Raw genomic sequence first — 10,789 nt, 5'->3', positions numbered from 1 at the left:
CAGTATTTACCGTCCTGTGAGCTGTAAAGATTCTTTGAGGTCATGTATATAAAGTACCAGCGCAGGCTGGCAGGGAACGCATACTTAGCCGGCATTCTCCCCACTACCCAAGCTGTCTGCCCTCCCAGGAACAAGAATTGACAGTCCACTTGGATGAGGTGGGGTTTATAGCACTGAAGTGGGAGGGCACCAGGCTTACACTGAAGGCACTAAAAGAAGTCGCTGCCTAACAGCCCCACTGCACCTTCCCAGGTGTGTCTCTAGATATCCCCTAGGTGAAGGGGTGTCAATGCCTGACTGTCAGGGGGAGGCTGGCTGGCAGAGTACTGTGAAGCCAGCCCAGGAGAGGCAGGGGAGCAGAATTGCTGACATTCCGGCAGCAGCCGCTCTATCAGCAGCCAGCAGTTGGCAGCAACTCCGGATGATTGAGAACTGAACAGCTTAATTGGAGGAGCGCGAACACTGTGGAGTGCCAGGCTGGCATGGTTAAGTGCCGAAATGGTTCCCCAGGGCCCTCATTCCTTGCTCTACGTGGATGTGCCCGTGCTCTCGTGTGGAATGCCCCCAACCAAAGCCCTGTGCACAGATCAACAGCTTGTATGTGCCTTGGAAGAAAAAAAAATGCGTTCCCGAGTAGATGCAGGATACAGCCCTCCAGAATTGCTTGTACTATGGAGAGAGGCGGGGGGATGGAGGGGAGGGGGAAGGGAAGATAGGTCATTGTCTGCTCCATGAAAACTCCATGCAGGCTGTCCAAAGACTAGCGCAGAGGCTGTATATCTCAGGTGCATTAAGACCCTTCTGATCACGGGCGAGTCCTGCCTTCCTCCTATTTCCATCAAGGTGACTTTCAGATGAGCATGTGTTTATTTTCAAAATGATTGTTTTGATCAGCTGAAGTCACTGGGTGGGTGCTGAGAATCTAAAAACATTACCAAGTCATTAGTGCCTAGAGCTGGGGAGAAACACAGTTCCTATTCCCGGTTCCCTCTGACTCACATGCATTTGCCATCTCTGTATTAGTCAGTATAAGCCAACTGCTATAACAAACAACCCCCAGACTCCACTGGGATAACAAATGATTATGTGGGTAACAGTCTGATTTGGAAGAGCAGCTCCCCTGCACAGCTTTCTTCCAAGCACCCGCATACCTTACATGTCATGGGTTTAACCTTCACTTACGTCTTACAGCCCTTTCCTGTCTTCTCCTAGGAGAGGAAAGGAGAATTGCCCATGGGAGCATCCACAGGGGATCCTGGGAGGGGAGTACATCATCTCTGCCCAGTTCCTTTGTCCAGAGTTCAGGCACTTCACGTAAGAGACTGGCAAATACAGACTACGTGTCAAGGAGAAAGAGGGGGGAGGTTTGTTGACCATCTAGCTGGTCTTTGCGACAGTCATTGTCATTGTCATTCTCTCGCTCTTGCTCTCTCACTCTTGCTCTCTGATGAGACTAAGATAGACTGTTTGGGCTCTGACTTGACCCTGGAGATTTGAGGGTCAGGAGACCGCAGGAGAGGGGCAACATTCATTAGAGAGTGATGCCCTGGAGTTTCAAGGTGATTATTAATCAGGACAATGTCATAGTCAAGAAGTTGTATTGCCAAACAAAATTTCTTCTCGCTTGTATTCCAGACAAATTTTGTCAGTTTCTTCTCCAAAAGAAGGGAAGGTGCCTCAGTCAGAGTGCCAACAGCATGGAGGGCTAGGCTAGTCTTCTCATCACTCATGAGCACCAGGTTGTCACCCATGGCCCCCATTTGCCAGTCCTTCATGAACCCTTTGTTGGATCCTTTGCAGAAAAATGTTTTCCTTTTGCTTACAAAGCAGCCCTGAATGTCTAGAATAAGCAACATCATCTGCAAAGGTGTGGAAACCCTGGTCTGGTAAAGCACTGTGAAAGACAGGCAGTGGTCCAGGTGGGGTCATAATAGAGATCATCCTTGTAGCAGATGTTGTCGTGTGCCACAGAGGTCCCCTCTTCAGGGCTGACACACACATCCCCTCACTTCTTGGAATATCAACTGCAGACTGCTCACAATTCACAGCTATGGCTCTCAGCAGGAACGGCCTTGCTCAAAGTTATGGCGCCTCTCATGCATAACTCCTCTCACATATCCTATTGCCAGGGACCGCCTACTTGGAGATTTCAAAGCTGAGCCCCCCCTGCCTCAATTTGGGACTACTCTGAACAGCCCTTCAGGCTCCCAAACCCCCACTGAATCTGCTTAAGGCCTCAGTCACAACCTCATTGCCCGTCAGCTCCTTCTGCCCAGACATGCTTTCTTCACTTTTTCACATATGTATCCCTTAAGAACTCTCCCCAATAAACCTGCATGCAATGTCTCATCTAAAAATTAGTTGATACAAAAAGTGGTTTTAGGAAGCTGATTTTCAGAATAGGGTTTGGGAGATGGGTCTGTCATTGGCTCTCTGGCGATGCAAACCCCGTCATTGGTAGTAGGTGGAGATGTTGTAGCAGAGTAATTGGTAGAAGCAGGGAAATTTCTGTGCAGTTGTTAGAACTTCCACCGGTGGTAGATGGGTACAGGATGTCCACAGAAGGGGATACTTGGCCTGGCATAGAATTCCTCATGATTAAGAGGGAAAAGGGAAGTGGTAATTATAAGGACTGTGGCGCTGGGTGGCTGTTGCTGAGCACCATTGAATTTTGAAAGATAAATCATGACAGGCTCAGATGATTAATCACCATTTCAAGGCAAACTATAAAACCTAGAGGGCCTCCTTAGCAGCATTTCAGGGAACCCTAATCTCCTGTAGCCAGAGTGCCAAGAGAATAGGAAACTCGGCTCAGGACGTAATCGTTAAAGGAATAGAGCTTCGGATAGGATTGCACTCTCAGTCTCAGGAAGTCTCCTGCGCAAGTACAGGTCCTCACGGGGATAGAGCATGATGCTGAGACTTGGGCTGGGCTGTCGAGTAAATGGACTTAAGTAACTGGACTTGCTGGGTTCAGAAGTCCCCTCGTCCCCCCTGCCTTGTCAGAAGAGAGTAGCACTCCCTTTGCTTGCAGATGATGGAGAGACCTCTTGAGGCATGCACTTTACAAGCCAATGCTTGCCTGCCTCCGGGTCCCCAACTACCCTCCTAGCAACCAGTCCAATAAGTAAGATGGAGTCTCAGTGCAGCCAAGCTGAGCCTACTGTGGAAGGAGAGAGGCGATCCGCCAGAGGAACTATAGGCCTGGCTAATGTATCCTTGCAGTAGCTGGTAGGAAATGTATCGGACTGAATCTTGGAGTATTGGGTCAAGAGGGGCAGAGCATAAGGCTAAATAATCAAGCGTTTATCAATATGAGAATAGTCTCCTTTTCATGTGATTTGTTACGTTGGCGAGGACCCAGGGAATGATACCAATATGTTGATAGAAGGTCTGTTAGGATCCAGAAAGAACAAAGGTCCACACTATGTGAAGTGGAAATGCTGGAACTACCATGGAGAATGGGGAAGGAATAGATCCAATGGTTCAAAGAAGTTGGCACCCTAGAGTGCATAATACGATATAAGATTGGAAACCACCAGTTGAGTATGTCCCATGGGAGGGCCTGAAGGACAGTCCAAGTGTCAAACCAATAAGGAGTACACAGGTGACAGTGGGACCAGCTCAGCGATGGCTGTTTTCTATGGGTCAAGGCTGATGATAGGAGAGGCTAACATAGAACTGGGCTCCTGGTAGCCTGATTAGAGCCCCAAACAATTAAAGTCCAGGTGGCAGCACGCCAACCTCAGAAGCAAGGTAGTTGCAACTATCAGAATGAAGCAAGGTGGCCACAGATACACATTATGTGGCAAAATCCAAGTGGCATTTGGGTTGAGTTGGAGGGGGACCCTAACCTTCAAAGAGTTATGGAGATATTAATGGAATTTGGTGTTTTCCAGAGGCAAGTTAGATGAGCAGCCAAAGGGGCTATTTCTTCGTTTACACAAGAAAAAATATCAAGGATGAATGATAAGAAGGCTGAGGGAAGCCTCTCAAATTAAAATTCATGTTACTTTGTCAAGTTTCCAGACTTGAGTCAGTTCTCAGACCCAAAACACTGGAGGCAGAGCACTGGAGGCATAGGTTCCCAGGAGAAGAAATCCTGCAATTTCATGACAATTATATTCAGTTGAAATTCCTCCAGTCCTTCACCCAAGGGACTACATTCATTTCCTCAAGTGACAGTGCACTTGAGAAAAGGGAATACCCAAACTCTTCAATGATTGTTGGACATAGGGTCAGCATTTACACTGATACCCAATATGCCATATTAGCCCTCCTATTAGAGTTGAATCTGGAGATCAATTTGGGGAGTATTGCCATACAGTGAGGCTGCCTGGGGCCAGGAAATAAAGGGAATCCTGGAATCCTAGGTCTGGCTCACAGTGGGTACACTGGTTTCATGAATCCACTTGATGGTCATTTGCTGGTATAATTGGAATTCATATACTTGGAGTTTGGCAGAAACCCTTGGAGTTGGCATTGCTTCCTTAACCTGTAGAGGAAGAAATTTAGAAGGGAAAGCCAGATGGAAACATCTGCAACTGTGCCTTTACCCAAGCCAAGATGGTAAATAAAAAGATACTATTGCAACCTGGGAAGAATGGTAGATATTAGTGCTTCCTTCAAAGATGTAAAGAATGCAAGGGTGATGGCTTGAGACAAATCCTCATTAAATTCACCAGAATGGCCCCTACATCAATGACATGAGTCACTAAATGATTCACTACTGCAAACTTAAGTAGCAGCCCCAATTGCAGCTACTGTGCTGAATGTGATGTTACTAAACCATATCAATAAAGACTCCAACACATATTATGTAACCATGGATTTGGGGAGGGCACTCCTATAAGAAAAGAGGATATAAGAAAAGCTAGTGAACTGTATACTTTAGAGGGGTGAACTTGATGGCCTTTGAATTATATCTTAATAAAGCTGTTATTTTAGAAACAGGTGGCCCAAGAGGCTGGGTATAAAGCATGAGCATTAGGCTGAACCATCATTGTGCGTATGGATATGTGCCTAGACAAATGCTGCTCTCGCTTCTTGGAACATTTTACCCTTCCTTTCTGCCAATCCACATCTTATACCTTCTAATATAACTGGAATATAAACTCCTCCTTCCTCGCGTCTGTATCTAAAAATCTTACAGCCGTACTACACCCTTGTTCCCCATCAAAGAATTCAACCAGGAATTGACTGCAATCCAGAACTTGCTAAAAGTGCACTTAATATGTGATATTTGAAAGAGACCATCTAATTGGCATGGTAACTAGCCATTCTCCCCGACACTCCAAGCGCTATCACTGTAATAAGTTATATCATCAGAAACAGTGTACCTAAGCCACATGACCCAGCCCAGCACAGGCATTTTGGTGATGCGTGTTATAATATTTTATCCTCTGCTTTTATAGAGGGTCTATATAAAAAAATCCATTTGAATGGCTTATCTATGTCCTGCCACAAAACCATAATTGAAGACCTTTTTCATTATATTACCCAGTGACCCTTATGTAAGGGCCCAGGTGATACATTTCTCTTGGTTACCAGGAAGAAGTTTGCCTCTGCAAGTGAGTAACATGGGTATTTCTTTTCCTTTCCTTTGTTTCTCTCCCTTTGCCCCCCTTTTCCTTTTCCCCAAGCATAGAAACTACCTAAAGCAACAAGAAAAACCCTACACTTATTGAGCATGTACTGTGAGCCTGCCCCTGCCTTTACGTGCCTTCCTTACCTTATTCGACCATCACAATATCCTGTGTCATACACACGACCATTGCTCCCCTCAGACAGATGTGCAAACGGAGGCTGACAGAGATTAAATGACAGATCCAGCCCCTCACAGTGTGTTAAGTGGCAGAGACAGGATTCGAACCAAGTCAGCCTGACTCCAGAAAGCATTCTAAGTCCAGCGTCTGCCTTCACTTAGCTGTACAGCCTCCCCCGCAAGTTTCATTTTTCTAAGTCACCTGCAGAATTTTTGAATTAAGGGAGTGTACATGCTAAATACATGTTTGCTTTATTCCCCACATCGCCTAGCCGAAAATGCTCAATAAATAACATTGATTGATTCATTCCACCAAAGCCCGAGATCCTTGGAGAATGACCCTACATAAATTCTGGTGGCCGTTTTTATGAATGATGCAAGGGCAGGAGTAATCATACAGGCTGGAGGCGAGGAGGACAGAGCCGAAAACAAAGCTCATTCATTTTCTTTCTTAGATGAGGTGTCTGGAGGTTGCATGGCACCTTAGCAATCTAGTGTTGTGGGCCTCTGGTGTAAATTTCATCACTTCGTCTGATATATGTTTCCACAGAGTGACAGATACTCTGTGTCCCACTTCTGAACAGATTGAGTCTGGCAGGCTGCGGGGGAAAGACCTTTACTCAGCCAGTGTGCTTCAGTGGGGCTGTGGGGCTGCTCATCTGTACCCACATTCGTAAACAAGATGCCTCTCAGCCTGCAGAATTTCAACCTAGTTAAGTTTCCTTTCTTTGCTCGCTCTCTTTTTCTCATCCTACTGGTAAATATAGGTCAGACACCTGGCTCCTAATTACCTGAGAGATTAAAGGCCAGTAGAGCACCAAGATTTTCATGAGTGAGGCCCTCACCTCCTAGCCAGACATTATTATTAACCTTTTGGTGTCTTTGCCCGGTGCTCTGGGAGGCCCCTGTTTTAGAGTCCTGATCTTTGCAGGAAGGTAACATGCATACTTTATAAGAGCTTGCTCCTCCAAACGTGGTCCACAGACCAGCAGCAAGCAGTAGCATCACCTGGGAGCTTGCTGGCCACGTGGAACCCTGGGAGCTTGCTGGTCACGCTGAGCCCTGGGAGCTTGCTAGATGTGCAGAGGGTACAGACCAGACCTAATGTGTGCCTTCAGCTGAGACCTGCTATCTGCTGCTCTTTTCTGCTCTCTGAGAGAGGATGCACACGTTATATGTTAGGTCTGCCCGACCCTGATATGTCAAACATCTGGACACCTGGAGTATTGCTTCCACAGTTAGTAGAAGGTTCACAATGGATGCCATCATTGTGTCTTCCAGGGAGTGGTTTACTCCCTTTCTGTGCGTCATCAGTACCCTGTACATCTATCTCTAATACAGAAGGCACCACTCTGATTTGTCTATGTCCCCCACCCTCCCACACGATATTGTGCAAATCTTTGCAGCCCAGAACACGTTTCATAGAATTTCGAATATTCCACACACCGTAGCTGAGAGCCTAGCACTTAACACATGAAAGAAAGAAGGCAGGAGGGAGGGAAGGAGAAAGCACAGAAATAGGATTGAGATTTGAGGGTTTTAAAGTACCCATGTATTCTGGAAGGTGGAGAGTATAGAGCAAAAGTATGCGGAGAGGTGAGTGCTCAGAAAGAAAAAAGGAAAGAACAGTCTTAGGGCGGTGGGGATGAAGCAGTTGGTTTACAGATTGGGACAAGTCAAGAATTAAGGTCACTTAAATGTAAGTGTGGAGCCAACGTGCAAATCCAGGTCAGTCTGACTTCTGGCCTGTGCTGTCTCCTGTGTCACACTGCTTATAACACCATAAAGGGATAGTGCTAGAAGGACCCGCAACACCTGGGTAGGAAATCCAACTCCCTCGTGCACAGGGGAGCAAAGTGGGGCCCAGAAAAGTGGAGTGACTTGCTCACAGGTACAGAATTGGTGGTGGCAGAACCAGACAAGAAAGATGTTTTGCAAAGGTTTTCAGATTTATAAAGATATTCAGACTCCAATTGGCGGATTATAGAAAACTTTGAGAGATTGGAGGCAGGATGTTGTAGTTAAAAAACATTGAGCTGACAAGAGTCATCAGGAATTCAGCAAGGTGATCCTTCTATCTCCAGCCTACATGGAAATATGTCCAGTCTGTGCTCAGAGCTTCTCAGAGGCGTTTTTGCCTGTTAGAGAAGCCGGTGATTTTTGCTAGAACCAATCTCAGGGAAAGATGCAAAGATATTCCCACCTCTAAGTAGTCCTCTTCTCTTTCCTGGAAAATTGTCTTTCCTCTTCCACCCTCACACTCCCAAGCCCTTAACTGGATCCCTGTCATCTCCCAGGACCCGAATGTCATTTACTGGTAGAGAGGGATGGAGAAAGAAGCAGATAAGACTGCTCGTCTCAGCTCTGCTAATAGATACAACCTTGGGAAAATTCTCTAACCTCTCCTTCCTCACATCAGAAATGAGTAGAACGAATAAATAAAAACCTCCCAACTCCAAAAATTGAATCCTCTCTTTTGCTATTGGGTGAATGTCAAAGATTGATTTCATCCTAAGGGCATTTTAACTTTCATACAAAACACAATGGCTAAAAGCTGTCTCTTACAGGTAAGAGAACAGACTTACATGATGAAATTGAAGGCTTTGGAGATGGCATTTTTGCGTAGGGCATGCAGCAGCGTATTTCATCTACACAGAAGGCATCTCTGCCCATTGTGATGACTATTTTCATATTTGTGAAAGGAAGCCAAATGAATTATTTGTGATACCCGGTATTTGAAGCAATCTTCTTATATGTTGTTGGCTGTGGATGCATGGGTATGCTTGCAGAGCAGAGCATTGCATTATTAGCAGCAGGTATTAAATATATTATTTAGTATTAGAGGTATTAGTCTCTGGCATTAGGGCAGATTACATTTGATGTATTTAGTTCTTTGGAGTTATAATTAAGGCTTGAATTCCTGATTGTTATATCCAGTCACTAAATTATGATTTACCTCTTAATTCCACAGTGAGTTCACCAACATTGGCAACCCACTGCCAATTAATTAATGACAATTATTTATTTGCAACTGTGTCTGAGAATAGGTGGTTCATATCTTCTGGTTATTGTAGACTTTTAAGGTGACATTTTTGACTGGGGGCATCCTTTTCTTATCATGGTATTTCTCCGCCTTGCTGTTTGAAAAACTCTATACTGAATTCGTGGTTTCAAGCCTTTAATTCCCCCCTGTCCATCCTTTATTTCCCCGTCTTCTCCCACCTGCCTCCTGGAAGCAGTTTTGGTCTGCTGCTTCGACACAAGCTCTTCTACACCCCCCACCCCATCACTGCCTCAGGATGGAAGAGTCAGGCGTCCATCACAGATAACGGAGGAACAGGCCAAATATAAACATTTCTGCTACTCTGATTAATTCATAATGTCCTTTCGTCCTTATCAACATGGTACTTGCATCTAGGCTCAGAAGGACACGCCTAAATATTGACCAATATAGAATAGTACTTCTAGATGGAGTTGATATACTCAGCTTCATGGTTTAAACCTTCAAGCAGGCAAGAAGTTGAAATCTTTATTAACTGGATTCCTATATTTCTAAAACCATAATACATTACACCATCTTCTTCCCAGACCCTTCCCAAGACAAGGAGCCTGAGATTTAAAAAAAAAAAAAAAGAAAGAAAAAAGATGCAGCATCCTTCCTAATAACTCTGCAAATGTGCTTTCCCCCAGTCTGGTCTCGGATCAGAGACTGACAGTTGAGCTGAGGTTTCCCACCGCTCAGCTGTGAGACTGGCCCAGGTGGGATGTGAGCTCCCACGAGGTCAGTTACCTCTGGGCTACTGAGGGTCTACACTACTAACTTTGTGCACAACACACTTTTGATTGCTTTCCTCTCCACTCTGAATATTGCTGTGCTCTGTGTACCTTTCATTTGTGGGTGCAAGGCTCTGCCAGCCCACTCCCACGGCATGTAGATATGTGTGCTCAGAGTCCCGAAGTCAGACTCTCATGTCTGCCTTGCGCTCTCAGACCCCATCCCTGGGAGGTAGCAAAGCCTTCACCCTCCTCTGGCACATCAACAGCCCTGCAGATGAAGATGACACCTGCCAGTTCCATCTCCCACAGACGAAGGGCTTGATGCAAACCCCCCAACACAAGCTGTGGCTGAACTAGAAATAGACAGCCAACAACTGTTCACCCCTCGCTCCTCCATCACTCTGCGTTTCCACCCTAGAAGCCTTCAAGGGAGCTGTGAAGAAAGAAAGGCCCCAGCCTGTTTATCTACCAAGGATTTCAGGTCCTCGTGGATTGAAAGATGGCTCAGTGATTAAATACATAATGCCGGATTCTTCTCTATGCAACAATTAATGTAGAAGGCTCTTGGGCAGGTAGACCTGACCGGCCTCTCACTGTCTCCCAGCTCATTTTGTACCAACTGAGATGTACCACAGGCAGGGAATGAGGTACTTAGTATTTATGTGGTGACTTTTGCTTGAATAAAATGGGGGTTGTCATGCCTACGCATTGTGCTTAGAACCTGTGGAGAATAGACAGAGACGTGGTTCTTTGCTCTGAAGTGGATCTCATACCGCCTGGGGAAGGCACTAAGGGGAGCGTAGCGCATTGTTCTGTGTGGCATCTGTCAGACCTGCCCTGGGGGCTGGGAAGGTGGTACTCGGACAGAATGGAGGAAACCAATGCCAAGTCTGCGTCTGTCCCAATTTCCGTAAAGGGTGACCCCAGACCGGAAGAGGCAGAGTGTGGGAAATTCTCCTGGTGTCAGCAGCAGTGCAGGCAAAGAGAAGCTCCCTGTAGCTGGCGTTTGCCCAGCACAACGCGTGCCTTTCTGCCGAAGAGCACAGACTTTCAGACTGCTGTCCTGATAGTGGGAATCCTGGCTGAAGGACCCATGTGAGTCCTCACTGCTGGGAAAAAGGAGAGTCTGGTAGCCAGATCCTTCTCTGGGAGAATTCTGCCTCACTCTGTTTCACTTCATTCTTCATTCTCCACCCCCTCTTCTCTCTCTCTCTCTCTCTCTCTCTCTCTCTCTCTCTCTCTCTCTCT

This window comes from Hipposideros armiger, unplaced genomic scaffold (genome assembly GCF_001890085.2).
Source record: "Hipposideros armiger isolate ML-2016 unplaced genomic scaffold, ASM189008v1 scaffold_6, whole genome shotgun sequence".
Lineage (NCBI taxonomy): Eukaryota > Metazoa > Chordata > Mammalia > Chiroptera > Hipposideridae > Hipposideros > Hipposideros armiger.
This window is presented reverse-complemented; position numbering follows the sequence as displayed.